We start from the raw sequence: 9631 nt of genomic DNA, 5'->3' as shown, positions 1-9631 counted from the left end.
AAATATAAACCTAACACTAACCCGAAAACTAAACCAAACCCTAAAACTGACAGTAACCGGAAACCAAACATAACACTAATGTAACACTAAGAGTACCCCAGGAAATGGCTCTGGGGAGAAAAGCAGGAAGAAGGACATGTGTGACGCCTTCTGTTTGAGTGCAGAGGTGCCAGGCAGAGGGCGACAGGATGGCTGGATCGGCTCACCTGCTTTCTCCAAAGGAGGCGGGACAACCAGCCAAACATCCTACCTGGGCCAGGCCACTTCCAGAGGGGACAAGGTCAAGAGGACATAGCCCTGGGGATGGCTTCCAAGTCTCCTGGGGCATGTGCTGGGCCCCGTCAGAGGAGAAATCAGCCTGGCAACGGGTGTGTCAGAGGTGAGATCAGGAGACCCCTCACACCTGGGTCCCTGTCCTGCCCAGGCCTCACGAGGGAGGACGATGGTCGTGGCAGTGGCGAGTGGGGTGGGGCTGCCAGCTAGCCTGCCTCGGGATGTCCCGGGAGAGGGCGCCTGGGGATGGGCTGCCACTGGAGAGGCCTGAGGGACCGACCCAGCTCGAGGCAGTTGGTGGTAGAGAGAGAATCCCACTCTGCCCTTTCCCTTAATTTTCTTATGCCTTGCCAAACCGTTTACAAGACAGGTTCACAAAAGAAAATCATACCGAACTGAAGAATATGAGTGCATGGGAGAGACCCGGGAAAATGAGTCTCTCCACACAAAGGCAGAGATTCTCATCTTGCATCCTCTCCTGGGCTTATGAGAAAGGAGGATATTGGGGGTGGGCATGTGGAAGTCAAGACTGGAAGAAGACAATTGTCATGCAGAGGGACACGTAATGTCTTGTCAGAACCGTTTCCCCTGCACCGGGGTCAGGTCCAGAAGGGACAACACAGAGGTGACCAGCAACCCGCCTCTCTGTGGTGGCGCTGGCCCCGGGCGGGCGTGGGGGTGGTAGGTGGAAGTGGGATGGCGTGTGAGTTGGTACCAGCGGTGGAGGCAGCGATTCAGAGGTCAGTGATCTCTCTTTCTCTCTCTCTCAATCTCTCTGTGTCTCTCTCTCTCTTCTCTCCCTCGGAGACCTGAGGAGAGAAAGATGGTGCGCCCTACCCACCTCGCCTACCTCTCCCATGGTCCCTTCTTTCTCTGGCAGCTCTCGGAACCATGCAGGATTGGATTCAAGACCCTCAGGCCAAGGGTGCATGCTCGGCCACCCGAGACTAGGGCTGGCCTCAGGGGTCCTCAGTGAAGGCCCCATCCTCCAGCCAGGATCTGACAGGCTGGGGTGTCCCTCGGCGACTACCAGCTGCAGCTGAAGGAACCCTGCCCTTCTTGACTTGGCTGCAGCTGCAGTCTCCCTCACCTCCCCTAATTCCTCAGAGATCGCAGGCCGCATCACTTCCTTGGAAGGGTGGGTCTGCCCAGGGTGGCCACAGTCAGACTGGGCTTCGAGCTCAAGGTTCTTCCTAGGCCAGTTGCTTTGTCCCAGGGCTCATTTCATTCTGGAAAGACAAAGCCGTGGCCTCACCCCACGCCTAGACTTGGCGACTGCAGCCAGGTTGAGGAAAGTCTCTGTGGAGACAAAAGGGCCGAGACAGGCATATGGCAAAGCAGGAAGTGCGGCGCCAGCAGCCCATAGGCCTTTGGGAGCCTATGTCACACTGGGCAAGCCCTTCCAGGGACAGTTCCTAGCCTCTTCTCTGGCGTCGGGAAGGCCTGGCCTTCCTAGGGCCCAGGCCATGGTTCTGGGAAGAAATCCGATATGGAGGACACCCATGATGTCCTCTGCCTGAGGTCTCATGTGTCATGCCCAGGGTCACTGCATGTCTGGCTCAGCTTGCTTGCTTTCTCCAAAGCAGTCTGGTCAAACAGCCGAACCTGGCACCTGGGCCAGGCCCCTTCCGAGGGAACACGTTCCGTAGGATATAGCCCTGGGGACGTCTGCCAAGTTTCCTGGGGCATGTGCTGGGCCCCGTGAGAGGAGGAAGCAGCCTGGGAAGCGGTGTGCCAGACCAGCGATCAGGTGGCCTTGCACACCCAGGCCCCTGTTCTGGCCAGGAATCCAAAGGGAGGACGATGGTGTTGGCAGTGGTGAGAGGGGTGGGGCGGGCACTGAGCCTGCACTTGGATGCCCCGGGAGAGGGCACCGGGGGATGGGCTGCCCCTGGCTAGCTCTGAGAGACCGACCCAGAGAGGGGCTGTTGGGGGCAGAGAGAGAATCCCCCTCTGCCATTTCCCTTCAGGTTCTCATGGCTGGCCAAATCATTAACAAGACAGGTTCGCTGGCGCAAATCAGACCTAGCTGAAGAACATGTGTCCATGGGAGAAACGCAGGAAACTGTGTCTCTCCACACAATGGCAGAGATTCTCATCTTGCATCCTCTCCTGAGCTAATGACAAAGGTGGATGTCGTGGGTGGGCCTGTGGGATGGGACAGGGGAGGGAGACGATTGTCATGGAGAGGGACATGTAATGGCTTGTCTGAAGAGTTTCCCCTGCACTGGGGTCAGGAACGGAAGGGAAGGTATGGAGGTGTCCAGCAACCGGCCTCTCTGTGGTGGGGATGGCCCCTGGGCAGGCGTGGGGGTGGTGGGTGCAATGGGATGGCTTGTAAGTAGGCACCAGCCAGCTGTGGAGGCAGCGACTCAGAGGTCATGGATCTCTCACTCTCTCCCTCTCTCTCCCCCCCTCGGGGACCTGAGGAAAGGAAGGTCGCGTGCCCTGCCCACCTCAACTATCTCCCCCGTGGGCCCTTCTTTCTCTGGCAGCTCTGGGACCCCTGAGAGCTCGGGTTCAGGCCCCCACACCCCCGCACAGGACAAGGGCGCATGCACGACTGGTGGGGCCTAGGGCTTGCCACGTGGTTCCTCAGTGAAGGCACCACCCTGCAGCCAGGCTCTGACTGACAGGGGCAGACCTCTGGTGCCACACTGCTGCAACTGCTCCATCGCCGCTCTTCTGTACTTGGCTTCAGCTGTTGTTTCCCTCCCTTCCCCCACTCCCACTCCCACTCACATGGAAGACCGCTTCCCTTCCTTGGCAGCATTGCTCTGGGCCTCATGGCCACAGGCATACTGGGCTTCAAGCTCAAGGCTCTGCCTGGGCCAGCTGCTTCGTCCAGGGGTTCATTTCTTCCTGGAAATACAAAGCCATGGCCTCATCTCATGCCTGCGCTTTGCGACTGCTGCCAGGCCAGGTGTAGGAAAGGCTCTGTGGAGTCAGAAGTGCTGAGATAGGCAGATGGCACTGCAGGGCTAGGGATCCAGGGCCAAACTGGGCGAGCCCTTCCGGCGACATGTCCCAGCCTCCTCCCTGGAGTCAGGAAGGCCTGGCCTTCCTGGTGTCCAGGCCACAGCTCAGGGGAGAAATCCGCAATGGAGGGCACACATGATGTCCTCTGCCTGATGTCTCAGGTGTCACGTCCAAAGCCACTCCAAGCCTGGCTCGGCTTGCCTGCTTTCTCCCAAGGAGGCTGGCCCACCAGCCGAATCTGGCACCTGGACCAGACCCCTTCCAAGGTGACGAGTTCCGGAGGACATAGCCCTGGGGACGGCTGCCAAGTCTCCTGGGGCGTGTGCTGGGCCCCAGACAGAGGAAGAAGCTGCCTGGCAAACGGTGTGGCTGACCTGAGTTCTGGCGGCCTCCCACACCTGGGACCCTGTCCTGCCCAGGCCTCCTGAGGGAGGACGATTGTCGTGGCAGTGGAGAGAGGGGTGGCGCTGGCGCCAAGACTGCCCTTGGATGCTCCAGGAGAGGGCGCCGGGGGGTGGGCTGCCCCTGGCCAGGTCTGAGGGACCGACCCAGCTCGGGGCTGCCGGGGCAGAGAGAGAATCCCCCTCCACCCTTTCCCTGCAGGTTCTTACGGCTGGTCAAATCCTTAACAAGACAGGTTGGCTGGAGAAAATCAGACCCAGATGAAGAACATGTTTCCATGGGAGAGAACAGGGAAATTGAGTCTCTCGCCACAATGGCAGAGTTTCTCATCTTGCATCCTCTCCTGCGCTAATGACAAAGGTGAAAGTCGTGGGTGGGCCTGTGGGATGGGAGAGGAGATCAAGACGATTGTCATGCACAGAGACGTGTAAAGGCTTGTCCGGCCCATTTCCCATGTACTGGGGTCAGGTCCAGAAGAAAAGGCACGAAGGTGACCAGGAACCGGCCTCTCTGTTGTGGGGCTGGCCCTGGGGCGGGCGTGGGGGTGGTGGGTGCAAGTGGGATGGCGGGTGAGTTGGCACCAGCCAGCGGTGGAGGCAGCGACTCAGACGTCATGGATCTCTCTCTCTCTCTCTCTCTCTTTCTCTCTGTCTCTTCCTTTCTCTCTCTCTCTCTCCCTCTCTCTTTCTCCCTCTGGGATCTGAGAGGAGGAAGGTGGCACACCATGACCACCTCGCCCTACCTCCCCCACGGAACTTTCTTTCTCTGGCCGTTCTGGTACACCTGTGGGCTTGGGTTCAACCCCCCACACCTCCGCACAGGCCATGTGTGCATGCGCGACCCCCGGGCCTAGGGCTGGCCTCGGGTGTCCTCAAGGAAGACCTTGCCCTCCCGCCAAGCTCTGACCGCTCCCTCCCCTCCCCCACTCCCACTCAGCTTGAAGCCCTCTTCCCTTCTTTGGAAGCATTGCTCTGGCCCTGATGGCCACAGGCGTACTGGGCTTCAACCTCAAGGCTCTGCCTGGAACAGCACCTTTTCCAGGGTCTCATTTCTTCCTGGAAAGACAAAGCCATGTCCTCACCCCACACCTGCACTTTGCGACTGCAGCCAGACCAGGTGTAGGAAAGTCTCTGTGGAGTCAGAAGGGCCAAGACAGGCAGATGGCACCACAGGGCTATGTAGACAGGGCCAAACTGGGCAAACCCTTCCGGCGACAGGTCCCAGCCCACTCCCTGGAGTCTGGAAGGCCTGGCCTTTCTGGTGCCCAGACCATGGCTCCAGGGTGAAATCAGCCATGGAGGGCACGCGTGGGGCCCTCTGCCTGAGGTCGCAGGTGTCACGCCCATGGCCAATGCAAGCCTGGCTCGGCTTGCCTGCTTTCTCCAAAGGATGCTGGCCAACCAGCCGAAACTGGCACCTGGGCCAGGCCCATTCCAAGGGGACGACCTCTGGAGGACATAGCCCTGGGGACGGCTGCCAAGTCTCCTGGCGTGTCTGCTGGGCCCCCGTCAGAGGAGGCAGCAACCTGGCAAGCGCTGTGTCAGACGTGAGATCTGGCTAACTCCCACACCCGGGTCCCTGTCCTGCCCAGGCCTCCCGAGGGAGGACGATGGTCGTTGCAGTGGATAGTAGGGTGGGGCTGGTGCCGAGCCTGCCCTTGGATGCTCCGAGAGAGAGTGCCAGGGGATGAGCTGCCCCTAGCCAGGTCTGAGGGACCAAACAAGCTCAGGGCTGCTGGGGACCAACCACAGCATGTCCACAGCCCTCTCTGCAGATACAGGCACCAGGTGAGCACCTACCATGGCTGATCCCATTAGTCCCTACAAATCACCATGAAATTTATCCCCCCCCCACATTTCAGAAGAGAAAACTGAGGCTCAGAGAGATGTGGGGATTTGCCCAAGGTACACAGCTGGCAGAGGACAGAGTCACCACTGTGCTGAGGAGGGAGTGGCTACTCACCTAGTAAACAGCTGGTACAGGACCCGGTGGGATGTGTCTGAGGCAGAGTAGTTGATCATGAAGGTGGTGAAACTCTAGATGTTCCTACTCAGGAAAGCTGGTGCAATGGAATCTGTCAGCCTCTCCATCATGCCTGCCTGGACGCCACGCATCATGCAGGCCTCATTTAAATTCACAGTGGACTCATCCTGACACGGGGGGAGAGGAGGAGGAACATACAGTCAGTGACATCATTGTGAACCGCCAGGAGGACTGAGGTGACTTTCTACCCTCCTGTGTAGCTTGTGGGGAGGAGTGGAGGTCCAGATTCCTTTGGGAGTGGGACTTCGGGGCACTGTAGTGAGAAAATTCTGGGGCAGCGGGTACCAGGGGAATCTCATATTTGAGTCTGGATTCTACTACTGCCTTGATCATCTCAGGGTCCTGGGTGTGAAGACCCGTCTGCACCCACACTCACCTCAGAGCAGCCCTGGTCATTGATGGACTGGTGCACCTGTGTCTACTCCAGGGAGATGGCAAACTGGAAAGCATCCACCAGCTCCTCGACCATCTCCTGGGTGCAGCTCTGCAGTGACAGTGCCCAGCAGTCAGGCCAGGAGGGATCAGGGGCCTGCCTGGACTTTGCCACAGTGGGAAACCCCACGACAGATCAGGCACAGAGGGGCATCTGCATACACTCCACCAGGGAAGGAATGAGAGGACACTTTGAGGGCCCAGCATTCGCATGCGGATAGAGGAGCTCCAGCACTCACCTTCCTCTCCTGCAGCCAAGATCTTGAGCATGAACATGACACACTGCCCGACTCCCACCATCTGGCTTCCTGCTCCTGCTCAGGTTGGATCCACCTCATCCCCAGCTTCACTAACTCCACCTCCCACACACATACAATGAGGGTCAAGGGGTGTGGGGCTGTCCTTTTGGGATCACAGTTCTGGCCTGACCTAGAGTGGTCTGCCCTGGCCTACACTGTTACCTCATGGTTCGTCCTGCCAAAAGGCCACACATATTCGAGGTGAGGGTTGAGCCAATGTCTAAAGCGACTTAACACGCTCTCATTCTGGGCTTTCCGGGGGCCAGAGCCCCGGAAAGTCACGGGACAACACGAGAACATCCTGCCGTGTCGAGTGCCTCCACTCAAATGAACTGGACAAGAGGCTGTGATTAAAATGTGGGTGCCTGGTAACCAAAGTTCTAAGTTCTGTTGTGGGCTGTCACCAAGGAACTGAGGTCACTTCTTCAAGGTTCTATGACTTAGCCCCTTCCTTCAATGAGACCCATCCAAATCCCCCTCTAGGCTGTTGGCTGCTCTCCCTCCTTGCCCGTGTCATCTCCATCACTGTACACAAATACCCATCACCACCCTCCCCACAGCTCCTTGGGAGTGGATCCAGGACCCAGGTTTGAGGAGACAGAGCTGAGGTCAGACCTCTTTTTTCCTACCAGTTCTGTGTCCTGGAAAAGCTGCTGTGCCTCTCAAGATCTCCCCAGTCTCCCAAGCTGCACAATGAGGGTTGGGCTAAAAACAGCTTCCTAGAGACCTCTTCAGGTGTATATGTAATAATATGTACAACACCTGTGAGCTGGTGTCACATGTGTCTAATGAACACACTTAGAGATGGAGGAAGTACAAAGAGTAGGACATCACATAGAATACCATTCAGAACCTCTCTGGGTCCCAGATGTGTGATCTTTGGTAAGTCACTGCCGCTCTGAGCCTCATTTTCAGGTCTATAGACTGAAGGGGTGGAAATTAGAGGAAATTCAGACATTGTGATCCACTGGCATTAAGCCTTCCACAGTCCCCTGTTTTACTCAGAATCAGTCCCAAGAGCCTCATGTTGGCCTATGTGGTGGGATCCTCCACAATGTTCCCATTGAAGGTGTCTCCTTGAGTGCACATCCTTATGTCAGCACTAAGTGGTCAGTATCTGGCTTCTGAACAACAGAACACAGCCAAGGTGATGGGATGTCACTTCCAAGTTTTAATTACAAAACCTCTGTCACTTCCAAATTACTGGTTTACTTAGGTTCCCTACTTACCTCCCTCCTTCTGTTTCCATCTCTCTCTCTCTATCTCTCGCTCACTCGCTCTTACTCTCGCTCTTGCTCTCTATCAAATCACCAGAACTGGGAGAGCAAGTGCTGATGTTTTCAGTTGCACTATGTAGAGGTTCCATAGGAGAGAACTGAGGGAGTGTCCAGCCAACAGACAGACAGGAGCTCAGACTCTCAGTCCAAATGGATCCTGACAAAACCCATGTGAGTGATCTTGGGTGGGAATGTTCCCCCATTGGAGCCCTGTGGAGACCACAGCCCCTGCTTCACAGAAACTTTGAGGCAGAGGCACCCAGCTAAGCCATGCCTGATGCTTGGCTCGCAGAAATTGTGAGATGTTAAATATTTGTACTTTATAGGTGGCAGGTTTTGGAGTAAAGTTGTCACAGAGGAACAGAAAGTAACAGTCTACCGTGTCCCAGGATCCAGCCTGATCACCCTCCTCTCTCCACTCCTCTCTCTTCTCAGGCTCCCTCCAGCCACACTGGCCATATTTCTGACCTTCGCTGTTCAAACTCACTTCTTCCTGTGAGTCTCTGAACCAGGGAGCCATCTCCTTGACACACTGACTCTTCCCAGACATACGCAGGGGTGCTTACACTTGTCATTCTGGTCACAGCAAGTCTGAAATGCCTCAGGGCAGCCTTTCAGAACCTCCTAGTACAGTCTCTACCATCAGAGATCTCACATCCAGACGAACATTACATGATTTCCTCCACCTTCCTCTCATTGAGATAAAATGAGTGCATGAGGAAGGGCTGTCTGCCTTGGCTGAAGCAGAGGCACCTCCTTCTGGTTATATCAGGGACACGACTGTCTCTTTCAGGCCAAATTTTTCCCACCACGAGTCCATTGTTTAAGGAAACCATCATTCACTCTCTTTCATGGGTCTGGTTTCCCCAAGAACACAGTGAACCATCCACTCTCCCTGTGCTGCATCACCATAAACCCACAGACAGAAGATAAGCACCAGGTTAAAACACCACCAAATCCTGAATTCAGTCATTGCTGAGACTTACCCATCAATGTTGTCATTCAATGGTGACTCCTGAGGACACCTTTCCCCTTAGACCCACTCCCAGCCTGTCGTCAGCTTCTTATAGCAACACTGAGATTTCCTCAGAGTCCTCCCAACCTGGGCAAGAAACATTCTGAAATGTTCTCTGTATTAATTTTCAGGGACGGGGGACATAGGTAGATGTAACTTGAGCGTGTATGTGCAGTAGTTTCTACGCATGTATTCTATTTTTCAGACACAGATAAAATAGTGCGGTTACTCAATGCACCAAGCAAATGGATAACTGATCAAATTTTTTCATGATGTGAAGTCTTTGGAGAGTAAATGTCATGGTAAGAACACAGAGTATGGAGCTAACTCCTCACGTCCAAATTACAGCTCAATCCCTTATTAGATATTTGTATTGACTGAGTTATTTACCTGATTTGTGCCTCAGTTCCTTCATATCTCAGTTGACAATAATGATCAGCATACATACTTTGTAGGTTTATGGAGAGTATAAAGGAGTTAATGTTTGAAAAATGCTTGGAACACTTAGTGTATTACCAGTGCTGTACCTATATATTAGAAATAAAAATTAGAAATTCTTCTGACACTGCCTGTGAGCCCCAGAGTGTGAGACTGTTGCCTGGACGTATGTAGAAAGCACTCCATGACATACGATGAGTAAATGAGTGAACAACATTGGCGAATGCATTACCAATGTCACCTATATCACCCTACAGACATTCCTAAGCTGAACCACGGCAGACATTCCTGCTCTGTCCTGCATCACATTCCCTGGAGGAATCACTGGGGCTTCTTGGACCCTGGCAACCGTGCCCACTAAAGGTTCTTCTCTGTCAGCAAATCCCAGTCTTTGTCCAATTGCTGCAGCTCACAGGGTCTGCGCTGTGATGTTTGTCTTCATTAGAGCGAGAAGTGCCATCCACAGAGCTGGG

Source organism: Diceros bicornis (assembly GCF_020826845.1).
Source record: "Diceros bicornis minor isolate mBicDic1 chromosome 30 unlocalized genomic scaffold, mDicBic1.mat.cur SUPER_30_unloc_1, whole genome shotgun sequence".
Taxonomy (NCBI): Eukaryota; Metazoa; Chordata; class Mammalia; order Perissodactyla; family Rhinocerotidae; genus Diceros; species Diceros bicornis.
The sequence above is the reverse complement of the archived record's forward strand: the minus strand, read 5'-3'. Positions refer to the sequence as shown.